The sequence below is a fragment of the Littorina saxatilis genome, linkage group LG12 (assembly GCF_037325665.1).
Source record: "Littorina saxatilis isolate snail1 linkage group LG12, US_GU_Lsax_2.0, whole genome shotgun sequence".
Lineage (NCBI taxonomy): Eukaryota > Metazoa > Mollusca > Gastropoda > Littorinimorpha > Littorinidae > Littorina > Littorina saxatilis.
Window position 1 is genome coordinate 81,260,340 of NC_090256.1, and position 15,375 is coordinate 81,275,714.

The 15,375-nt window shown below is 40.3% G+C and overlaps 1 long non-coding RNA gene across 1 annotated transcript; it reads right to left on the reverse strand.

Annotated features, from left to right (window-relative positions):
• Positions 1-13,475: 13,475 nt before the first annotated feature.
• LOC138982913 (uncharacterized) lies at positions 13,476-15,242 on the reverse strand. Its single transcript, XR_011461005.1, has 2 exons — positions 14,490-15,242; positions 13,476-14,394 (listed from the first exon to the last, which is right to left on the reverse strand). It is a non-coding gene; the product is annotated as an uncharacterized lncRNA (long non-coding RNA).
• Between the last annotated feature and the right edge of the window lie 133 nt (positions 15,243-15,375).

Consider the following 15,375-nt stretch of genomic DNA (forward strand, 5'->3'; position numbering starts at 1 on the left):
TTTGTTCCTTTTATTGTTATATGATTGTCTACCATAATTCACCATTATTATTTTGACATTATTTCAAACTTGTTATATTACAATCGTCCGCAAAATTTCATTTGCTTTTAAGAGTACGCTCATAAGCCTAGCTTGTTGTGCTCCATGTTCCTTATTTCATGTATGCGGCAATATTCTAATGAAATTTACTGAATGAACTTGTTTAAACCAAAGCCAAAAACAAATTAAGGCCAACCTGACATACTCCAAGTTACATATACCATTAGTTCTGTTGTTCTCCGAAACGAGCTGAATTAGAACTGCACTCAGTTGCAAGTGTATAATTATGTATACATTCCGTCAGAAAAAAATAAATATAAATCTGTTACCTTGATTCCCCTTTTTCTTTTCTCCTGTTTTGTACGAAAAGGAAATAAAAAGTTTCGTCTTTTTTCACCTTCTCAAGTTTCTTCTCTCCTCTTTATAAACTGTTTCTGTGTGTTTTTTCTTCTGTTTTTTTTTTCTTCGGTATTTTTTTTTTCTCTCGTCGGAAATCTTCTCACTCAGTTCATTTGGCTTCCTTCCACTGCAAAAAAAGCTCACTGCTGAGTCTGTAAGCTGTGTCAGTTGTGCAACACAGTAGCCAGACAAATCCACTTTCAGCCTTGAAGACCACGTTTCTGTAATAACAGAAACCCGTAAAAAGAAAACGGGGACATTCATTGCTCTCTGGTTGACGAGCCAATGGGAGGCTCCGATGCTTAAGTCTAGTGAACGGCCTCGTGATTGGTTGACTTGTTTTTGACGTCTTTTATGCTCGTTGCGTAAACGGAGAAATGATGAGTATCGTCTCATAAACGTCCACCGGCGTCTGGCGACTTGACAAAACACATTACAGAAAAGCATCCATTTTTGCGCTATGAATGAATTGAAGAGGAGAGAGAGAGAGAGAGAGAGAGAGAGAAGGGGGGGGGGGGGGGGCAAAGGGATGGGATAAAGGGGGTCAAGATTTGGTCGCGCGCATTAATTTTGTTGCAATTTTTGCGACAGGGTAGGCCACGGGATTATGCCATAAACTGCAACAGCGCATGGCGCGACATGCCATGCGAATACATGTTACAGCATGCGACCCAGATTTTTGCCATTAACTGCGATAGTGGATTTTGTGTCAAAACTGCAACAACACTAAAGCTTGCTAGCCGCCACGGTTGCAGCGTGACATGACAAGCTATCTAAGATGAAACTTAGGGATGTTATACGTGCGTATATCCGCCACGTATGACGAACGCTCGGTTAGCATGATGTTGTTTTGATTTTAATTTTAATTCTATTTTATTGTTTGTGTCTGCGTTGAGTGTGTAAACAATAACAAGAAAGGGGCCGGGTTTGCAAGATAATCGCTTGTCATGACAATGTGTTTGTAATTTCAATGAGTCAATGCCGTCCAATCATCGCCGTCCGGTATAACCGTAAAAATGTTGCTTACCAAAAATATCTGGTCCAATCGGCTAACACGACGTCTGACGATGGACGCGTTATACGGCTTGAAATTTTGACGTGCGCCTACAGCTCATAGGCTACAATCATATGCCAGCAAACAAAATGTTGCTTGTGTTTCAGTTACAAACAAATGTTCTACTTAATAATAAAATAGCATGTATTGGTTTTAAAAAGTAACATGAATTATTAGTGTGTATGCATTTCAATATAACTACTATATCATATGCTCAAAGCTGGATGTCGATTTTAAAATGTCAATAAGGCTTTATCACAATGGATGATTGAGTAAAACATTATACAGTCAAACCTGTCACTAACGACCACACAAAGGACCGACTAATAGTGGACGTTATGGACAGTTGGTCACTATGGAAAGTGATTTTTTTTAAATTTTGTCAGGGATGGTCGCTGTGGTCGCTTTTGAGAGATAGTCACAAGGACAGGTTCCAATGTATAAACCAAAGGAACACTGTCTTGCAGAGGTAGGCGATACCCATTTAAGGTTTAAACTACTGCAGCAGTGCGTCAGCCGTTTGACTCAAGTGACATCTGACTGAAGTGGCGTGCTGAGACGCTGCTGGTAGGCTAGCGTTTTAATCGTGGCGACAGTTGGTCCAGTGAAACAACAATAAAGTATGTTGAAACAGCTGAACAGTGCGCGTTCTCTAACCACTGATTTCAAGATCGTATACCAAAGAAAGAAAAGATAGAAAGAAACAGAGGAAGAAAGACAGAAAGACAGACAGACAGACAAACAGAAAAAAGTAAGAAAGAAAGAAAGACAGAAAGACAGACAGACAGACAGACAACCAGACAGACAGACAGACAGACAAAAAAAAGTAAGAAAGAAAGACAGACAGGCAGAAAGACAGAAAGCAAGACAGTGAGACAATCAGACAGACAGACAGACAGACAGACATACAGACTAGACATGCAGAAACAAAAAGACAAAAAGAATGGCTCCGTAACCGAGGAAGATATTGTTATCATAGAAGAGCTATCAGACGCAGAAATTTTGAATGCTGACTAACTGAGGCTTGAGCCGACGTGGGAACCAAAAGGCAAGACAATTTCTGTGTCAAAAGTATTTGTAGAGGAAATAATTGCACTCGCCAGGATGGAAGTGGTCGCCGCAGGCTATGAATTTTATAGTGCACGGGACAAGCATTTATGCTATGGAAGAATATTGCGTTTTGTCTCATTGTTAAAGATACATTCCTTCCATCTTGGGCGTCACCGTGTCCAGGTGCAAAAAAATAAAAATAAAAATAAAAATGGGATAACAACATCCTTTCACTTCCAAGCAGGATGATGATTCTTGGTATGTGTGCAATTAGAGACAACTTTTCTCCGTGGACTGAAACGATGATGTAAACCACCACAGATCTGTCCAGTGTTGTACAAGGGATATGAGCATCCTTCTACCTTGAAACGTATTAACAATCTACAGCCCGTGACGGCTGCTTTGAACAGTTGGGCAACGGGTGGTCACATAAACATGATACCAGTGTAGAGAACATTATGTGGTCTCTGCGTAAACGTGATAAATGCGTACTTATCATGCATTTCTAACCGAGTGCCGTAACACTACGATCACCTCGGGAGGCGAAGTGCAATCAAACAGGATTGAAAATGTTAGGGGCCAATTTCTTAGCCCTATAAAAACTGTTATGCAAACCCGAAGGTTTCCATGAACATACAGACAATCGGAAACCACCAGACCCCATCACAGAGTTCCACAATCCACCGGTGTTGACTTAAAGGCCAACAACTCGGGTGCAGAGTCTGCTGTGAAAGGAGCGGTAGCCTCCCCTGTCACACATTTCACATTAAAGGTGGTCGTCTACATTTTTGCTTTTTTTCAATAATCTTATGGTTAGATTTCCATACAAAATTATGTCAAATGATAAATGAACCATGGAGAAAAAAGTTTTAGAAAAAAAATATATGTAAAAAAAGATTTTATTTTTGGGTAGCGTGACTCACGCTTCCAATATTTTGTTTTCTGTTTCCTGAGAACATGTGCTTTGCCTAAAAATACTGACCAATCAAATTCATGTCACTATGCTTATAGCCACGCCCAAACAAGTGCAGCAACACTGGAGCGCTGTCCACGCTTTTTTTTAAACGCACGAAATGCACGGGATTTGAGAGGAGTTTTGCGCTTGGCATTTTCCAAATAAGGATATCCTACTATGAGTACTACGCTGGAATACTACAATGAATTTTCAAACGGCTACACTGGCTTCGTCTTTCCTGATCGAAAGGGGGTGTATTGTTGATATTTGCAGATAATAGACTCTGCATTTTAATGGTCAAATGGCGATTTCGGTATAAAAATGCAGACAAGGACCTTTAAAGGTACATTCTTTCCGATGTTCCATGTAAACGATCATACATACCGAACCACCACAGCCTGTCCAGTCCGCTTTGCGTGGGAGGACGGTTGGTTGGTTGTTGGTTGTTGGTTGTTGGTTGTTGGTTGTTGGTTGTTGGTTGGTTGGTTGGTTGGTTGTTGATTGGTTGTTGATTGGTTGGTTGGTTGTTTGGTTGTTGGTTGGTTGGTTGGTTGGTTGTTGGTTGGTTGGTTGGTTGGTTGTTGGTTGGTTGGTTGTTGGTTGTTGGTTGTTGGTTGTTGATGCCCCTTCCACCTATTTGGCTGTTCGGAACTTCTTCTTCTTCAGCGTTCCAGAAATTCTGGTGACGTGTGAGCTTGTTTGCCCATTTGGGTTCCCCACACTAGTCAGCTTCACTCCGCTTTCGTTGGGTAGGCATGCTGGGTATTTTCGTGTTTCCATAACCCACCGAACTCCGACATGGATTACAGGATCTTTTCCGTGCGCACTTGGTCTTGTGCTTGCGTGTACACACGAAGGGGGTTAAGTCACTAAGCAGATCTGCACATAAGTTGACCGGCTGGGAGATGGGAAAAATCTCCACTGTTAACCCACCAGGCGGCAGCGACCAGGATTCGAATTCACGACCTCCCGATTAGGAGGCCGACGTCTTACCACCACGCCACTGCGCCCGTCGTATTCGGAACTGATTTTAATATCATTTCCATTCTCAGTTTATATGATGGTCTTCACATGGGATGATGAGAGCACCCTTTCCGCTTGGACGCATAAATCAACAGCCGGGCAGCTCTTTTTGCAAACTGACATGTAGGTGATACAGTCAAACCTGTTTATAACGGCCACCCAAGGGACCGACCTAAACTGAGAGGCCGTTATAGACAGGTGGTCGCTATGGAAGGTGAATTATTGAGAGAAAAAAAAACCTTGTCGTGGATTCTTTTGGGTGGCCGTTGTCAACAGGTGCCGGGTCGCTCCAGAGACTGAAGGGTACACTACAGAGTAGGCTACACTACAAGACGGGCGCTGTGGAGGGATGGTAAGACGTCGGCCTCTTAATCGGAAGGTCGAGGGTTCGAATCTCGGCCGCGGTTGCCTGGTGGGTTAAGGGTGGAGATTTTTCCGATCTCCCAGGTCAACGTATGTGCAGACCTGCTTGTGCAAGCACAAGACCAAGTGCGCACGAAAAAGATCCTGTAATCCATGTCAGAGTTCGGTGGGTTATAGAAACACGAAAATACCCAGCATGCTTCCTCCGAAAGCGGCGTATGGCTGCCTTTATGGCGGGGTAAAAACGATCATACACGTAAAATTCCACTCGTGCAAAAAAACGAGTGTACGTGGGAGTTTCAGCCCACGAACGCAGAAGTAGAGGTTACATGCCGAGTCTCAGTGATTATCAAAAATAATGGTCGAAGTTAGCGGATCATGAAAAATGCGAGCTTCAGCGAGCTTTTTCATGACCGCGAACTGAGACCATTATTTTTGATAATCACTGAGACGAGGTATGTAACCTCTTTATTCCTCCCTTCTTCAGTTATTCAAAGAAAAGAGGAGTTTTTGTGCGAAAGTTTGATCGAATCCAAATCACTCAACCAGTCTACCTGCGCTGGCGATTGAATAATGCGCGGTTGTATAGTTCAGGGAAAATCAATCAATTCTGTTAACACTTCTTGTCAGTTTCCCTGTTTTGAACTAAAATCAAGTACACAGTTATGTTGTTATTCTGTTGTGCCGGTAAAGGCAGATAGTGTGTGTTCTGTTCATGTTTTGGTATCGCTTAGGAAATGTTCTTTCTTCGAATGGGACAAGCAGACGAACTTTTGCACCAGTGTTCCAACGTTAAAATCTGTATGAAGTTCCGTTTTCTGGGGCAAAATAGTGTATGAAACCGCTGTATGTTCTTTAAATTGATGCGATGTGTGCATTTGGTTGCGTGTGATCTGTTTATAAAATGAAATATTGTCGAAAACTAACCGTCGGATTGCAGTCTCTTGTCCAAGCAACTCAGTTCAGAATATTTGGAAGGGGAACTACTCTTGTCGTACGAGAGTTACTTGCCTTGGGAGTTTGCTTGCACTCATACGAGATCTAAAGCGAGTTTCTCTGCACTGATCGTTAGATTTGGATTTAGAAAACAACCAAACTCATAGATTTTATATGGAGATTAATGTGTTCAAGCCTGTAGTTGCCAGCTTAAATGCAGTATGTTTGTATTGTTTGGTCTAGAGATGTATATTTCGTACATTGGAGCGTTCGGAACTTTTCAATCGCTAAAGTAGTTCCCTCAAAGTCTAACTCATTAAACCTGTGAGCTATCGAGGATTCAGGCCCGTTGTTGGGTAAGTGATTTTGGTTGTTGGGTAAGTTACCGAAAAATAACTAGCCCTACACCTTTACAGAGAGAAAGAAGCAGAGGGGGGAATAAGAAGAAGTACACTACAGTCTCTGCTAGCTTTTGAGAGAGGTGATCGCGGCAGGTTCGACTGTAGTTACACAATTAGTTTGGCACCCCAAAAAATTGCTTACTAAAAATAGTCTACTCTGCTGCATATGTCAAATAAATCAGCAGACCCTGTCAACGATGATAGCTTTCGCTTGTTTTTTTGTGTTGTCAATCAGCCATTCAAACAGACAAAAAAACTCGTCTGGTCCCGAGTTTCACAAGAGTATTCGTAATAAAAAAATATCGTTCATTTTGGCTAGTATTCTTTCTTGTTCTTATTTTTCTCATCCTCGTGTGCTTTTATTATTATTTATACAACTCCTGCAATGCAACCGAGGGGTGGATTAAATCTAGTTGATTATTTTTAGACAAGTGAGAAATTAGAACGAACTACTTTGATTAAACCCAAAAATCACACGTGGATTATTCGAAGTAAGAATAAAGAGGGCTAAAAAATAATCAACACTAGAATTTATTTTTAGAACATTTCAAACCCAGACGATTGGACCCTGTTGCGGAAGAATACGTACAATGTTGACTCAAAACTGTAACAACAATGGCTGACGTGTATGACTAGTCGACAGACGATGCCATTTGCTTTGTGTGTGTTTTTGTTGTTGCTTACTGTACATGACATACATTATGTGTAAAATCAAGTTCTTTAACAACAACAGGCAACAAACCTTGCAAATTTCCAGAAGCTGCAATCTGAAGCGACCTATCTCTGATTCTAGCAGACGATCTCTCCAATGTAATGAATGTTTAACACAAAATCAGCAAACTCTCCTGTCACATAGAACGTCCATTATATAGTGCAATGTTGAAATGAAGTTACCGGTCTGAAACATTTAGTCGTTTCTTCTGAGACAATCCTTGTTCTCTTATCATCTACAGATTTACCGCAGTCTTCACCACGCGAATTCACAACAGTCAGACTTTCGAACATGTATACAATCTACGTAGGCAAGCATGATACGTCATGACGTCATATGATTCCTAGCATATTGACGTAATGCTAAACATCCGGTTATCCCGAGTTTTCTCCGTAATACATGTCCGTGGGTTTTTTCAATGTTCGGTTATTTCCGTGGCTTCATGCGGAAAGGGAACCGTCGTCTGCAATCAACGACATGGACCATTCTGGTCCTTGCTGCTGACAAAAACATGATTTTAACACAGAATGTAATGTCAGAATAGCTATATAAACGCTATTGTGTTTTAATCGTAGCAATGGGGTCCGATATTTAGACGAGACAAGTATAATGCCGACGAGTCGGAGACTAAGAATAAAGTAAAAGAATAGGGACTATTTGAATGACGCGCATTTGACACTCTGAGTGATTAGGCTGAAATGAAATTGCCTACAAAATGTCGTCTGCATGACTGCATGTTCGACCCGTGTTGTTCGTTGTATAAATAGCTTAAACAATGACAACTCGTTGATTACTGGAAAATAAACCACTCGTGGGTATTTGCAGCCGCTTGGTAATTCACTCGTGTGCTCCGCACACTCGTGAATTACCAAGCGGCTGCAAATATCCACTCGTGGTTTATTTTCCAGTAATCAACTCGTGGTCATTGTTTAAGCTCTATTTTCTCCATGTATTGTTTGGGTCATGTCGACCGCTGAAGAACAAAGAGAGAGAAAGACGGAAGAATAAAAACACTGTATTCAAGGGCGGATCCAGGGGGGGGGGGGGGGGGGGGGGGGGTCCGGGGTTTCTGGACCCTAAAAGTAAAATAAAAATGAAAAAAGAAGAAATAAATAAATTTGAAAATAAAGAAAAACTGACGGCTCAGATTGCACCAGATTGCTCCATTTTTCCTTGATTTGTATCAACATTCTTCGGGGGGGGGGGGGGGGGGGGGGGCATGCCGTCGGACCCCTCTAGGAGAAGGCCTTTGTCTTCTAAGTGACGGTTTGATAAAGTAGTTGGGTAATTTGTTGGCTTAGGTTACACCAGATCGGACAATTTGTCCTTGTTTTGATCCAAATTTGTCTTCTTAAATTTACTTTTTGGAAGGTGTATTAGGGAAGTTTCTTGGCTCAGATTGCTCCAGATTGCTCCATTTCCCTTGTTTATATCACAATTTTCTGGGGGGCATGCCCCCGGACCCCCCTAGGAGGTTCGAACGCGTCGCGCCCTCAACTAAACGCTTCGCGTCGTCGAATTGTCCCTTAAAAAAACTTTTGAAACCCCCCTAAAAGTTATGTGATGCGCCCCTGCTGTATGAAGAAAAGCAGCTGCATAAAGTGCACGCAGAAATCCAATGAATCCGCATGTTGGTGGTTGGGTGGTCATGACGTCATGTCGCTTTACGGCGCTTTTTATGAGCGTCGTTTCACGCGTGCTGAACTGTAACAGCGCAACGGAATAAAATGTCAATGTCCGAAGAAAACAACGACTTATAGATTTATATCCGATCTATTCTGCGTTTGAACCGACAGGGATGTGCACTCAGCGGGACGCAGAAACAAAGTCAAGTTGTATACAGTCAACGCCCCCCCCCCCCCCCCCCCCCCTTTTTTTTTTAAACCAGTTTTAACACTTCACATCTGTCAAGAACGTAGTGTTTGATGTAATGTACTTGGGCCTTAAAGGTCCTACATATATACCGAAATCGCCATTTGACCATTAAAATGCAGAGTCTATTATCTACAAATATCAACAATACACCCCCTTTCGATCAGGAAAGACGAAGCCAGTGTAGCCGTTTGAAAATTCATTGTAGTATTCCAGCGTAGTACTCATAGTAGGATATCCTTATTTGGAAAATGCCAAGCGCAAAACTCCTCTCAAATCCCGTGCATTTCGTGCGTTTAAAAAAAAAGCGTGGACAGCGTTTCAGTGTCACACTGTTGCTGCACTTGTTTGGGCGTGGCTATAAGCATAGTGACATGAATTTGATTGGTCAGTATTTTTAGGCAAAGCACATGTTCTCAGCAAACAGAAAACAAAATATTGGAAGCGTGAGTCACGCTACCCAAAAATAAAATCTTTTTTAACATATATTTTTTTTCTATAACTTTTTTCCCCATGGTTCATTCATCATTTGACATAATTTTGTATCGAAATCTAACCATAAGATTATTGAAAAAAAGCAAAAATGTAGACCACCACCTTTAAGATTAATTATAATAATAAATGTTCAGTCGCACAGAAGAATCTATATGATCGTGCCTCAAGGGCAATGTTTGTTCTTTTGCGTACTTGTAGACAATTGTCACTGCCTGTGGACATACAAGTTGACCTGTTCGATAAAATGATTGCTCCAATTTTACTATACGGATGTGAAGTATGGGGTTTTGGTTCCTGTGAACTTGCTACTAAACTTCAATTGCGTTTTTATAAAATTGTTTTCAAACTAAAAAAATCAACTCCAAATGCTATGATATTTGGTGAACTTGGAAGATATCCACTAGATGTTAATATGAAATGTAGAATGCTTTGCTATTGGTATAAACTGATTAGTCCTATTCATAAAAATAAATTTTCAAGTATTGTGTATTGCTTTACTTATAAATTGTATATTAACAAGATGATTGAATCTGATTATTTATGTTTTATTGAAAAGCCTTAAATGAAATTGGTCTCTCTGGCCTTTGGACTTTTCAAGAAAATGTTCAATACTCAAGCGCATGGTTTAAAAAGAAAGTAAAAAGAAGCTTGTATGACCAGTATATCCATAAATGGTTTACAGAAATTGGAACAAAAAATATGTTTTGGAATTATCGAATGTTTAAAGATATTTGTACATTTCAAACACCTGCCATATCAGCAATGTGTTTCAATGATGAAGTTCAGAACATTAAACAACAATTTGCCTGTACAGAAAGAACGTTATCTTAACATCCCGAGGTCAGAAAGAACTTGCACCAAATGTGTATCACAAGACATAGGTGATGAATTTCATTATTCCAGCGTCGCGGACGACGCTGGTATCTGCGGTCGGGAAATACTTTCAACGAATTTGCCACAGGGCGCCGCCATGTTTTCTGTGCTCGACTGCGAGCAGACCACAGGCACATTACACCCAAAATTCTTGTAGGCATACACAGACGCAACATAGCATATACAGACAATAACACCCACAACACTTCAACTGCATATGAAAGGAATAAAAATAAATCCGCAAATCAGTCGCGCACAATACACCAGTTAGAAAAACAAGGAGTACCAAAGCGGCGTGCAGAAACTAAACTGACTCGGAGACTGAGAAGAAACATTTATCACACGATGTGGATAGCAAACATTAAAATAAAACAGATAAGTCAAGCAAAAAATAAACACAAATATCGAAAACACAATAAACAAAGGTAAAGAAAACAAAAAGAGATGCTTGCCGACAGTCAGTGTGTGTGTGCGTGGTTTGCCGTGTGCGTCAGCGGTGTGTGTGTGTGTGTGTGTGTGTGTGTGTGCGTGCGCGTGCATGCGTGCGTAGGCTACGTTCTTGCGTGTGTGCGTTCGAATGAGAAAGAAGAGAGAGAGAGGATTGAACAATGAGGTCACGTTCTCTGTCACATGAATACATATACACACACTGAAGGCTACTTCGGACACGAACACTTGCCAACAACTGTGGTTGGACATGCTTTTGAAATGTAATATTTTTTCGACATGATTTCTGGACATACGAATCCCGCTGTGTTGCCTACTGATGTTGCGAATGACTCGATGAAGGTTTTGAGTTGACTGACCTTGAGGAGGGATTGCATCAGGCGTTTATCGTCTCAAATTATATCCTTGCTACTTTTCAGGAGTCAACTATTGCCATTCATGGTAACTTGGATAGTCAATGTTTTTATTTGTTTGATTCCCATCAAAGAAACAGAAATGGTAACCATTCTTCAAATGGCGCTGCAGTTTTGATGTCATCAAGTTAATTCCTTTGCAGAATTGATTGATTTTCTCAAAAGCCATTATCAATGTGTTTATCAATTAACACCTGTTCATTTCTGTCCAACTGCAATGCAAACTCAATGTGGAGGAAACAAGGATTCATTACAAACAAGTCATCCCTGTACATCAACAGATTTATGTACCTCAATCAATACTGCTAGTATGAGTGACAGGAATCTAAAAGAAAAAACAACCAAACGCAAATGTACTACTAACTACTTCTACGACTCGTTTGAATGTAAAACAGAAATGTAACACTATCTGTGACAATGACGGTTCTACGACTCGTTTGAAGGACAGTATAGATCGAACCTTAACCCACAACTACGACAATTTGTGTCAGACTTTTTTGAACAGGAAAATATGCCTCTGTTCAACAGTAACCAAAACATGGAAGATGTTTTTGAAACTTTACAGAAATGTAACACTAGCCTATCTGTGACAATGTTGCTTTTGAATTGAACCCACATTTGTTGAACAGGAGAGAATGTTCCTGTTCAACAGTGCCCAAAACACTGAATCTGACGTTTTTGAATCTTTTCTGTCATCTCTCTGAATCTGACGTTTTTGAATCTTTTCTGTCATCTAACCCAATTGCTCATGACTTCATCGATCTTGAACATGCCTACTTTTCAAAGAAAGACAGACAAAAGCGAAATCTGCATGTTAGCCATCTGCCTGAAATGGTCAATGCACTTTTGTAAAATTGTCACAGCTGTTATGCACTTTTGTGAAATGGTCAGTGCTGTTGTGCACTTATGCAAAACTTGGTGCTGTGCTGTTAACATTTGAACAAAATGCATTTTGTTCAAATGTTTAGTGCAACTTGCTACTATATAATCGCTGTATGCGCTTTGTGGTAATAATGCACTGTTGTGAAAAGTTTGCGCTAAATGTTGGCACTATGCATCATTGTTGGAGCACCCTCCTGTAGATGCACCATGCTGAAAAATGTACTTATGAATCAAGCATTGACTGAAATAAACAATTTATATATCCAGCACAACATGCAATTCATTAACTTTTGACCCTAACCTTTAACACTTCCCAAAATAAATCTTTGGTGGACATTGCATCGATGCTGTTCATTTTGAATGAACATTTTTCTTGTTTATTTGTCTGTGATTCTTTTCAAAGAAGAAAGAGCTGAGTTGTTACCACCTTACTATTGGAAAAAACCTAATGCACTTAAATTTAAAAAGTTGTTTGCTACTAAGAAAAAGAAATTGCTAAAGAATATTTTGGACTTTATTAATAGAATTTGTAACAGTTTCTCATAATTTTTTTATGTTTTTATTTACTATATTAGCATATATCATGATTGTATTGATTGTATTTATTGTTCAAAATGCCCCCATGGGTTATGGACTAATAAAGCTTGAACTTGAACTTGTTAATGTTTCACAATGATTGTTCACGTCTGTGAATTTACTATCCCTATTAAGAGTAGACCGTTCCCTTTTCAAGACCTCAGCCTCTCAAATTTGTGGAGGTCTTAAACAGCGGGTTTCACTGTACACAATTGGTTAACAGGTTCGGCTGTCTCTACGTCGGTTTAAGTACCTCGCTGCATGTATCCGACCAAGGCCACAGCTGTGTGTTTGTGTGTGTGTTTGTGCGTATGAATTGTATCCCTTCTTCTGCTTAGTATTATAATTATTGACTTCATTCTTTAGTTATAAAATTAGCAGCTTTGTAGATATTATTCTAGTGAATGAAAGCGGTTTACCTTTTGATGGCATGGAGTCCACTTTTGTTTGAAGGAGAGTATAATGACCACACTTCTGTATCAAGGGTTTTATTTGATTGCATATTTTACAATTGTAACTGCATGTGAGGAAACATACTATCAAAAACAAGAATATAAGCTGATATGTGTGCTAGTGCAATTGTGTCTGTGTGTCTGTCATTGCGTGTATGTGTTGATGTCAGCAAGTTGCAGAATCAAAATGCTTGTGCTGTGATGAGTAAACCCAATTACATGTAAATCAATCGCTTTCAGATGACAAATTGAGAAAGGCAAAGACAAGAACCCAAACATATTTATCACAACATCATTCTTTGGAATTGCACAGCACACGCACTGGCAGCAGTTCAAACAATATTAACCTTCAATGAAAACGCAGTCACACCTACTGATCACACACTTTGTTTTACATCCTTTCACACAAAAAGCATATTACCAATCAATCTACCAATTCAACAATACCTAATAAACCCACCTTGACCACATACATTTAGCAATTCTGAAAGATGCAAATACAGTCAATCTGCATTAAAACATAAAAAAAACCATTTAACAAATTCAATTCAATTAAAAATAAAAAGTAAACTCACAACAGGGAAATAGAAGAGAAAACTGGCACTTTACTGTAACAGTAAGTAAAGATTGTGGACCCTGTGTGAAAAAGGAGCAACAATACCAATGAAAATAAAGCAATAGAAAAAAGAAATACCCCGTCTTCAATTCAAAGTGTGCATCAAAATGTTAACAAGTACAGACACATGCATTGCGTGCAATGCTACATACAGCACCAGTCTTTCATACAATGGCTCTGAAGAAAGCAAGAATTCACCATCCCATCATGTACTAGAAGCCATTTGTCAACAACAAAAACCTGTATGAAAGTATTTTTAGTAAAGTTTTAGACCCAGCCAGTGTGTGTCTGCACATGCAGATATAGCGTGGTGAGTCCATTGAACAGCCAAGCTGTGACTAAAGCAGGCTAGTGATAATGAAACTTGAGATTTGACTGTCCTCAGTGACCAATCGCTAGAAAGCAAGCCAGTTGAACCTACTAGGGACTGCCCATTAAACCCAATCGCTAGAAAGCAAGGCAGTTGAACCTACAAGGGACTGCCCATTAAACCCAATCGCTAGAAAGCAAGCCAGTTGAACCTACAAGGGACTGCCCATTAAACCCAATCGCTAGAAAGCAAGCCAGTTGAACCTACTAGGGACTGCCCATTAAACTTTAAGCAAGCCAGTTGAACCTACAAGGGACTGCCCATTAAACCCAATCGCTAGAAAGCAAGCAAGCTGAACCTGTTAAGGACTGCCCATTAAACTTTAAGCAAGCCAGTTGAACCTACTTGGGACTGCCCATTAAACCCAAAAGCAAGCCAGTTGAACCTACTAGGGACTGCCCATTAAACCCAAAAGCAAGCCAGTTGAACCTACTAGGGACTGCCCATTAAAGCAAGCCAGTTGAACCTACTAGGGACTGCCCATTAAACTTTAAGCAAGCCAGTTGAACCTACAAGGGACTGCCCATTAAACCCAATTGATAGAAAGCAAGCAAGTTGAACCTGTTAGGGACTGCCCATTAAACCCAAAAGCACTTCATGGCATGACTCCTGTTAGTGTTTACATCAACTTCACACTAGCTGTATCTACAACTTTTCTTTAAGAATGACTTTGATCTGGGTTTTTGTTGGCAGGGGGCACTTGTACATCTGCTTTGATTCAAGTCGCCTGAGTTAAATATGTCCTCTTAACTGTGAAGAATGGTACCAAAAGAAAGCTTTAGCAAGCTTATTCAGACATGTACAAACCAGAAGAACTTGACAAGAGGACTGGGTGGCCAAGTGGTAATGCACTTGCGCTCAGAAGCGAGTTCGACCCTGGGTAAGGGCGTTAGCAATTTTCTCCCCCCTTTCCTGACCTAGGTGGTGGGTTCAAGTGCTAGTCTTTCGGATGAGACGAAAAACCGAGGTCCCTTCGTGTACACTACATTGGGGTGTGCACGTTAAAGATCCCACGATTGACAAAAGGGTCTTTCCTGGCAAAATTGTATAGGCATAGATAAAAATGTCCACCAAAATACCCGTGTGACTTGGAATAATAGGCCGTGAAAAGTAGGATATGCGCCGAAATGGCTGCGATCTGCTGGCCGATGTGAATGCGTGATGTATTGTGTAAAAAAAATCCCATCTCACACGGCATAAATAAATCCCTGCGCCTTGAATTTGTGCGCGATATAAATTGCATAAAATAAAAAAATAAAAAAAATAATAAATAAATCCCTGCGCTTAGAACTGTACCCACGGAATACGCGCGATATAAGCATCATATTGATTGATTGACATCTGTGATATGGACTCCACTTCTTAGAGGCAGAGCTAGCTTGACATGCATGAAAATACTTCTGCCAGGTAGGTAACTACTCATAGACAGAATTAAAGCAATAATGTA